The following is a 9010-nucleotide window of genomic DNA, read 5'->3' as shown; positions in this document are numbered from 1 at the left end:
GCGACCAGAGAGGGCGGTCAGCAACAACGACGAGTGTTACCTGCCACCAGGATCCATGCCACCCTCACCAAACAAGGCCGCCACCCCGGGCGACGAAACCCTCCATCAGAGAAGTAAAGCCGTGATAGCCTTGTTGCTGCCGTCCTTGGCACTGCACCATCTTTCCGGTGGTTGCCTTTGGCGGCGGCAAGGAAGGGGAGGGGGGCGTGCAAGAGAATCTGGAGCCAGCAGACAAAATCAAGGAGAGCATAGGCTAGCAAGCTATCGTGTTGTGGTCAATGTGATAAGGGGTGGCCCGATCTTCTCAGTAAGCAACGGTGGTGATGATGATCACGGGGTGATGGCAACGGAGAAACACGACGATGTAGTGAAGGATAACTTGTATGACGCAACGAGATCTCTCGATTGGTCCCTGTCGCCAATGCAACAGCTCTCAACCCTGCAAGATATTAGCAACTCCACACACTTGCGCACGTAGCCGCCGACCACGAAGCGGTAAGTTGCAACCATCTAATTCCCAATGGAACAGCAGATCACACAAGACTTTTTCAGGATCTACACAATATCAAGCAATATGGTGTAGGGATTCAATAGTTTTGCTAGAGCAAACAACTAAGAACTAGGGTTTATCTTAAACGTGGTCTAAAGCAGCTAGGGGGGCGTCCTGGGCACTTATATAGGCGTCCGGGACGAGTTCTGGTCGAAAAGATACAAAAATAACCGACCCAGAATAGATCTAGTCGAGACAGACTCGGACGAATCCGGTCTGGAATCCGGTCAACCGGGCCAGGGACCGGATCGGCCGGTCTGGCGTCCGGTCAACCGGGCGGCAACCGGGAAGTTGCGAGGTTTTCCGGTTTTGATCCGGTACGAGCATCGCATCCGGTTGGGGCCCGGTCAACCGGGCTAGGGACCGGGCTGGCCGGTCTGGCGGCCGGTCCAACCGGGTGCTGGACCGGCCTGGACGTCTTCTTCTCCTCTCGCGCATGCCTCCTGCTCCTCCCTCGCGCGTCCATGAGATATCTTCATGTCCAGCTCCATGTCCAGCTTCACGTCCATCTTGACGTCCGTCTTCATGTCCAGCTTCTCCTCTCCTCCTCGTGCGATGCTCGTCTCTTCTTGATACCTGATGATACATAAGTAATAGGACTTAGGCAGTATAAAGTTCTCATCAATCAAAGTACCGTTTAGAAACAAGTTCACCTGTTGTTTAAGTAGATTCGCACGAGCCCTTGTAATTGGTCCAATCCGAACTTCATTGGATTTGAGCTTCACAGCAGGTTCATCTTCATTTATCAGTGACGGAGGTAATAGTGTAGTAGGGATGTCCTCATCACAATGTTTGTTGATGCGCGATATTTCCAAACCATAGTCCTATTACCTCCATTCTTATGAATAGGCGCACAAGATTTTTATAACTCTGTTAGGATAAGAAAGCTACAAGAATTATAGTAAAAAGTATTAGCACCATATGAAAGAAAAGATGAAAGGATTTATCAGAAGAGATTTGGGTGGATGAAAAATGAAAATTCTCCTCCAAAACAGATTATAAATGAATCATTATTACAGAAGTTTTGGAAAGCTAAATTTCGTTTGTCAAAATGCTTTACATTTAGGAACAGAGGTAACAATTGAAATTCAAGATTTGGTTCCTGATTAGGAACAAATCTTGAGCTGTTGTTAGTCAATGCACATGTGTTACTTCTGCGCAGTTATATCTCACTAGTCACTACGAAGTTGCGCGGGACTTATCGCCATGAGTCACCACATACTGTACGAAAGTACACAGTCAAGTGTGAGTATCTAAGCTGGACCTTCACCACAAATTCTATAGATGGTACCGGTCAACATGTGTGCCTTATTTTTCCGCAGTACTCCGTATATGTTACCGGTCACCACAATATAGAAGCTGGATTTTGGCTTGACATCTGTGGCTCTAATCAAGGGCCGTGTACGTGGGTCTTACTTTTCAAGCACACATGTTGCGACGTCGAGCTGCAGTTTGGAATAATGTTCCATCCGAAGTGTATTTGACATTTCCTTGGTGAAATGGTGAGTGGTGAGTACAACCAACCCGAGCGAGGCTATAGCCTGAATGTACTTAAGAGCGCTGAACAAGAGTACATCCAATCCTATTGAACAATCACTCCGTCAATGGAGTATACACAACCTTGTGCATCCAATCCTAGTTACTGATTCAACGCCAGGAATATGAGACAAGCCTCGGAGCAGAAACAAAGGTGACTCGCAAAAAAAATTAATCAGATATATACACGCACAAATAAGTTCGTAAACCATACAACAAAATTGATTGATTAAACAAGTTAAAAAAAACGGTCATGTTCGATAGAATGACTATATACATGAGCTATTGTTTAATGGACGAACTCGGCAGCTCATTAACTACTACACATGTTCTATTAGCTTTAATATTTTGGATCAAAATTAGATTGTTCGGATAAGACCATTGGATAATTCAAAATAATTTTGAGATACGGATATCTACAGGCAATTTAGCATACCATATCCTATATTATATCCGCTATCAAGTTCGGAATCGTGTATCCTTGTCCCGATCTCTCACCTCCCTTTTAACCAAGGTTTTTTTTTTGACAAATATAACCTTGGGGCAAAATTAATGCCTCATCAATTGATCGAGAAACTATTTCGAAATCTGAACCTCAATTTGGATGCTAAGGCTGACCATAGTGGGTAGTATTATATAATAGTATCATGCATATGATACTTTTGTATGATACTAGATTCATAATGAATAATATCATAGACTTGTATCATAGTTTTACTATATTAATTGATTTGTAGAATCCCAATACAAATTTGTGTACAAGATTTATTTGATATTAACTTTTCTCGTGATGTGCGCTATGATACGGTATCTAATCTATGATAGTCTAATCTTCTCTCTCATCCATAATTACCTGCCACATCAGCATTTTTGGTGAGGCTATGCATGATCTAGTTATGATACTAGCACTAAGGCTAGCCTAAGATGATGCATTAGTTTTGCGAAAATGCGAAAATGTTAGTTTTGTGAAAGGTCAGATTTGTAAGAGGAAAAAAAATACCGCGCCGCCGGTCCCCTGCTAAGCCTCCGTCCCCGCCTCCGGCAACCACGGTACTCCAGGCATGCGCCGCCCCAGCTCAGCTCTATTTGGGAATCCCCTCGTGCACGGATGCAAGAGAGGGGCTGTTGGAGATGCCGCTCCTCCTCTGAGCCGCTCCCCAACTCCCGATTAATGCCGCCGCTGCCTCGGTCGATGACGGTGCGGGCCCGGCCATGGACGACGCTTGCGGCTCCGGCGCTCCGCTGAATACTAGGCCATCCAGGCCGCCGGCGTCTGCTCCCAGCCGGACACCGTGCTTGCCCACGCCTCCTACTGGCAGATGACCAGGCTGGGCGCCTCCACCATCCTCACCAGCGACCCAAGTATGTGACTACCCACATTTGCTCCTCATTATCGAATCTTGGGCACAAAGAGACTGCAGATTGATCGATGAGCGACTTTGTCGATTCAATCGTATTATTAAGGCCACAATGCACTGCGGTTTTCGTGAGTACTACAGTCCGACTCATACTCTGCTCTTCAGGATGCTGCTCGTTTTCCCTTTAACTTTCATCTTGTTCTGCACAATTTGTTTTCGTTAACAAGTTAGCAGTCTGATTAAGCATAACTGCTTTAGCACATAGCAGAATCATATAAGCACCTGCAGATCACAAGTGAAGATGACAACTAGGATTGTAGGAGGAAATAAATACAAGAAATCTTTGTGAAAAATCAGACAGAACAAGCAAGAACAAGATACAGCAGAGCTTGTCAACTGATCACGGAACAATCAAGACTTGTAAGGGAAATATATTACACCGTTTATAGAGAACATGCAACTGCCACATCTTTCAGTCTTCCCCATTAATATATCAAAATTCACTATGAACAAGTACATCATTAAAGGACCGGGCACAAATTTGTTACACAAGAAACTGGACCTATACATGGGACAACTCTTCCTTCATCTCGAGGCTTCACATCTCCACCTAACTAATTTTAGTTCCTTCGCACCGCGGCATAGTTAGACAGGGCATTTATACTGCACCATATCATATTTATTTATCTATCAAGGAAAGCTTGTGATCCTTTAGGAACCCTTAGTGTTCTGATTTAACGATCAAAGATGGATCGCTAGTTTGGAGTTTGAGAGGCTCGTAGATAACGGCATTCACTGCACCAACCATTTCTTTTTGAGAGCTATATCCATCAGTCTGAGAGTAGAACAAGTGATTTATCTTGCACATCTTCCAAAACACCTCCTTGCATGGCCTAGGAACAGCACTGTCTTCCTTTAGAACCAACCTCAGCAAGTCTTTCCGACATGAAGCTATATACTCCTCAATCGTCTTTTTAGCTGATTCTGAGGACATGAAACCACCACTGTGAAGAACAAGTAGTGAGACACTATTCACTTTTCCCTGGCTGCCCTCCCTCTGCAGGATTTGGTAAAAAGATGTCATAATCTCCAAAAAATACATACGAGTTTAAACAAGAATGGTCAGTATTATTGTTTTCTTACTCTTTGATAATTCAACACAAAAGGCCTATGGGTATTATATGTATGTATATATACCATCCTGTTTGTGTGACTGGATACCATAGACCATAATGCATATATTTGAGTATTATTTGGACGTATATTTACCCTCCCTGCTTGTAAATGTATCCCCTTAATTTAATAAAATATATATCATCAAAGACTGCTACAGTTTTTTGGCAAACAATAATGCATATGTTTCGCTACAGTTCCATATGTAGCTGAAATTATACTACGACCCAAAAGAGGTATTTGTTCAGCGACTATAAAAACAAATTTGATGCACCATTTTTAATCTAAAATCCAACAAAATAAGTTGCGTTGGTCTTCTTTTTCTTAACGTGAAATTTATTTCTATGGCCTCAACCATTGAAAATTTTAAACCATTTTCTCGGAACTTATAGTCCACTAGACTTAAATATGCTACATGCTAGAAAGATAATTTACGTGTAATGATATGTGAAATAACTTGCTATAACATCAAACAGAATCATATTTCTTAATAGCTACAACAAATGTTTATGTGTTTGAACGCAGTTTACAAGGATACAATCATTTTGTCATAAAACGATCCATATACGTACCTCATATCCTTGAATGTCATTCAGGAGACGACAACAGATGTTCATTAGCCTGATTAATTCATTGTACTCTTGATCTCTGACAACCGACTCCGAAAGCTCTTGCCCGACAAAGTACAATGACGCGGGTATAATAGGCCCCAGTCCATATGAGAGATTTGCATTTGTCATGTACTCATTGATTGTCGGCACATACTGACTCGTCACCCATTCTGCCTCAGCTGACATGGACCTCAATGTTTCTATCCACTACAGATGCAATTTAACTCATTATAAAAATCATGAATTTCAACATGCAATACATAACATGATACAATTCATAATGATGGGATCATATATGGAACTCACCAATTCTATCATGTGCTTCCTAACATCACGGTTTTGTAGCGCAGAAGCGCTTTCCCCGAGCTGATTCACTGTAGTATAGATAGCAAAAAATAATATTTCTACACTCTCAGAGTAAAATTGAAGTTCTTGGTGCTCATCCCACCTAAGACAACAAAGCAAGCCAGACAACTTGTTAACAAGTGCACAAGAAACAAGCACCTAACAAAAAGCAGCCAAAGAGATCAAGATAAGGAACTATACTTTTCGACTAATGATATCAGATTTTCTATTTCTTCTGTTGATCCCGCGACATCGAAGAAGTCATCAACAATAGTTATGAGAACGGAAGTTTTGGCAAATGAAATGCGAGCTTCAGATAGTTCCGGAGTGAACATGGTGCCAGAAGCAGAGAGGTAGCAATATGCCTGCTTCTGTCTTGCAAATTGTAGCTGGTCTATCCTGTTCTCTTTCACCCAACTGTTGAAAAAAAAATCCAAACCTATAAGAAAGGGAGTTGATGACATAAGTTGATAACATAATACACAATTTACCTTTCAACATGCGCAAGTTCAGCCTGGTAAGCAAACTGAGAGAAGGTGAAATCTTCAACAGCCAAAGCAAGATGGTCTTTGTTAGCAAGGCATGGCCTGATGCAGTAAAAACTTGTTATTAGACAAAAAAATCAATTGAGACTATTATAAATGTTGTGGGTTTGACATTTTTAGAAGAATGTTTTTACCGGATAATTGAAAATAAATGGACTCTAAAAAAGTACATGCTCAATCATAGGTTTGAATTATATCACCCCAATTATTGCTTCTTTCTTCTTTGTGGGAACAGCAAAGAGATGACTCAGGAGTATTTGGATACAATAAAATTAGTTGAAGTTATTTTTTTGGAAATTATGAACATCGATCGTAGGAGTTTGTGGCTTGAGTTATTAATTTAACTATATGCAAACTACTTTTGGGGATGAGAATCTTACAAGTACGATGTCTTGAACATCTGATAACCCTGAGCATCAAAATGTTCAATACTCCTCCTGTGGTCTAGACGTTCCATTGTGGCATAAAATGGAAACTTGACAGCATACTCCACCTGAAATAACAGACGCATATAATTAAGTGTAAACCAAACCCTTAATCAAATCTAGGATCAATAATTTTTGAATTCTATTTTTTTGCATCCAAGCACCTCTGTGAAGACCGGAACTATATCCACATCATTAGAACTCATCTTTTCCTTTAAGAAGTTGCTTGACCAATAGCCTATGTTATCAAGGATCGTTTCATTTTTTGAAACACTAACTGTTGAAGCCTTCTGTAGTTCTAGTAAAGATTTTGTATCATTCAGATACCCTTGAAGTGAACTACGGAAAGCAGAGGCTTCAGCAAGATGGGATAGTTCATCTGCGTAAAATTGGAACTTGTGAGTTAAATCAACAATGAAGATAAAAGTTGCAACACAAGTATTCTACCCGAAGGAAATACCTGAGGAAACATCATATCCATTCATCCTTAAAATACGAAATGCCATTGCACATGTTGCTACATCCAACATGATTTCCTCATCTCTCTGTAACCAGAAACTACAAAATGGATATAGTAAATTAACAGGTCTATAAATATACATACATTAACTTTTCTCTCGGTCATTACCTATGTGTCATGTCGAGGATACTCTTTATTTCGGTTGAAAAATGATGAGATATTCCAGTCTTTTCAAGCGAATCCACCATCGAAAGCTGGCAGTATATATTTATTGGGAACACTGTTGGTACTGCAAATGTTGATTTAGGACGATATTTAGCAACAGTATACAGGTTGCAAATTCATCATGGTGTAAGGCACACAAACTCACCTGAACTACCAAATTTACTAACTAGCAAATTTAGATATTGGAGGGCTTTATCATCATGATTGTATATTAATGCAGCTGCAGTAGCGGAAGGAGAGTTGAACAATGATCCATTCTTCCTCTGAAATTTCATGACTTCATTCCAATCCAACATGTCTCCTAACCCTTCAGCAACATAAGCCATGTATTCTTCTCTACCATAAGATGTATCCTCAGCAAATCTGTATGAGACACACATAATAATTTTCAATTTGTTACTCACATGAGACTGAAATTATGATTGCTACATATGAGACTGAAGTTATGATTGCTACATATGAGACTGAAGTTATGATTGCTACTTTTGACATATACAAGATAAATATCATTGTTCCCCATTTTCCATTTCAAAATTATGGTTTCTCGGAAAATCTAAATAAAATAGAAAAAAATACAAACAATATTTTTCATAAAAGAAAGTGAGATAAAAAAATCAGCTAGTGAGTTTCAATTCATATCCACACATATGCATACTAACAACCAGTTAAACAAAATGCATATATACATAATTTTTGTATAAAGGTCACTCAGCAAACCTTTTCAATTCCATCTGCCGGATGTGAAGAATGTCATCAACATAAGTTTGTTTCACGGAAATTCCAAACCCATGGAATTGGCTAGGGTAATCATACCAGTAAAAGTAACATTAAAGCCTACAGGAGCATCAATCTGCTCATCCATAACAATCGAGAAATTTCTGCCAATAAAATGTAGTCCTGCCACCCAAGGAAAAAAAGGAGTCATGTGAATGTACATCATTTTATCTCAGTTACAACTTATAGGCCGTCTAAAGTAGAGACCTTAAAACAACAAAAATAAATTAATGATGTTTCAATGTTTCATACCTCTGCTGATGTGCTCGGGACCAACATTCCATTTCTTAAGTGCAAGAATGCATGCCAATGTGGATAAGAGACTACACTTGTCGTTTGACGAGTCATATTTTCTGATACCCCAAGATCCATTATCCTATTGGTTTTGCAATATCCATTCAACACACTGAGGGAAGCATGGAGCCTGAGGGATACCTTGCGAGGGCACCATTGCCACCCATGCTGTGTCGTATGGGGATGGTAACCATTGAGGCTCTTGGAGCTCTTTCTTTATTCTAGCCACCCTTTCCTAGATTATATGCAACATTTGATCATTGTATTTAGTTGCGCCAATAATTCCATGAGACTAGCTCAAAACATCTAGCCGAAACAAGAGTCATAAGTGTTGGGTCATACCTTCTTTTGCATGCTCACATTTTCTTCTACCAAAATCTTCTCAGTATATGCTGTTTGATGAAAGAATATTTTAATGTTAGCATCAATTAGATAACGTTGCTCTCATACATACATGTATTACTAGTAAATAACCCGCAATTACAAAACCAAATACCACATATTCTCGGTGTGTGCTACTTAAGCCCTTGACGCACGGTGGAAGCTATTGTTACAAAAATAACCGACCCAGAATAGATCTGGTCGAGACAGACTCGGACGAATCCGGTCTGGAATCCGGTCAACCGGGCCAGGGACCGGATCGGCCGGTCTGGCGTCCGGTCAACCGGGCGGCAACCGGGAAGTTGCGAGGTTTTCCGGTTTTGATCCGGTACG

At 40.7% G+C, this 9010-nt stretch overlaps 1 pseudogene; it reads right to left on the bottom strand.

Annotated features, from left to right (window-relative positions):
* Positions 1-4165: 4165 nt before the first annotated feature.
* On the bottom strand, positions 4166-8707 carry LOC127336230 (ent-kaur-16-ene synthase, chloroplastic-like; annotated as a pseudogene).
* Between the last annotated feature and the right edge of the window lie 303 nt (positions 8708-9010).

The sequence above is a fragment of the Lolium perenne genome, chromosome 2 (genome assembly GCF_019359855.2).
Source record: "Lolium perenne isolate Kyuss_39 chromosome 2, Kyuss_2.0, whole genome shotgun sequence".
Classification (NCBI taxonomy): Eukaryota; Viridiplantae; Streptophyta; class Magnoliopsida; order Poales; family Poaceae; genus Lolium; species Lolium perenne.
The sequence above is the reverse complement of the archived record's forward strand: the minus strand, read 5'-3'. Positions and strand labels throughout refer to the sequence as shown.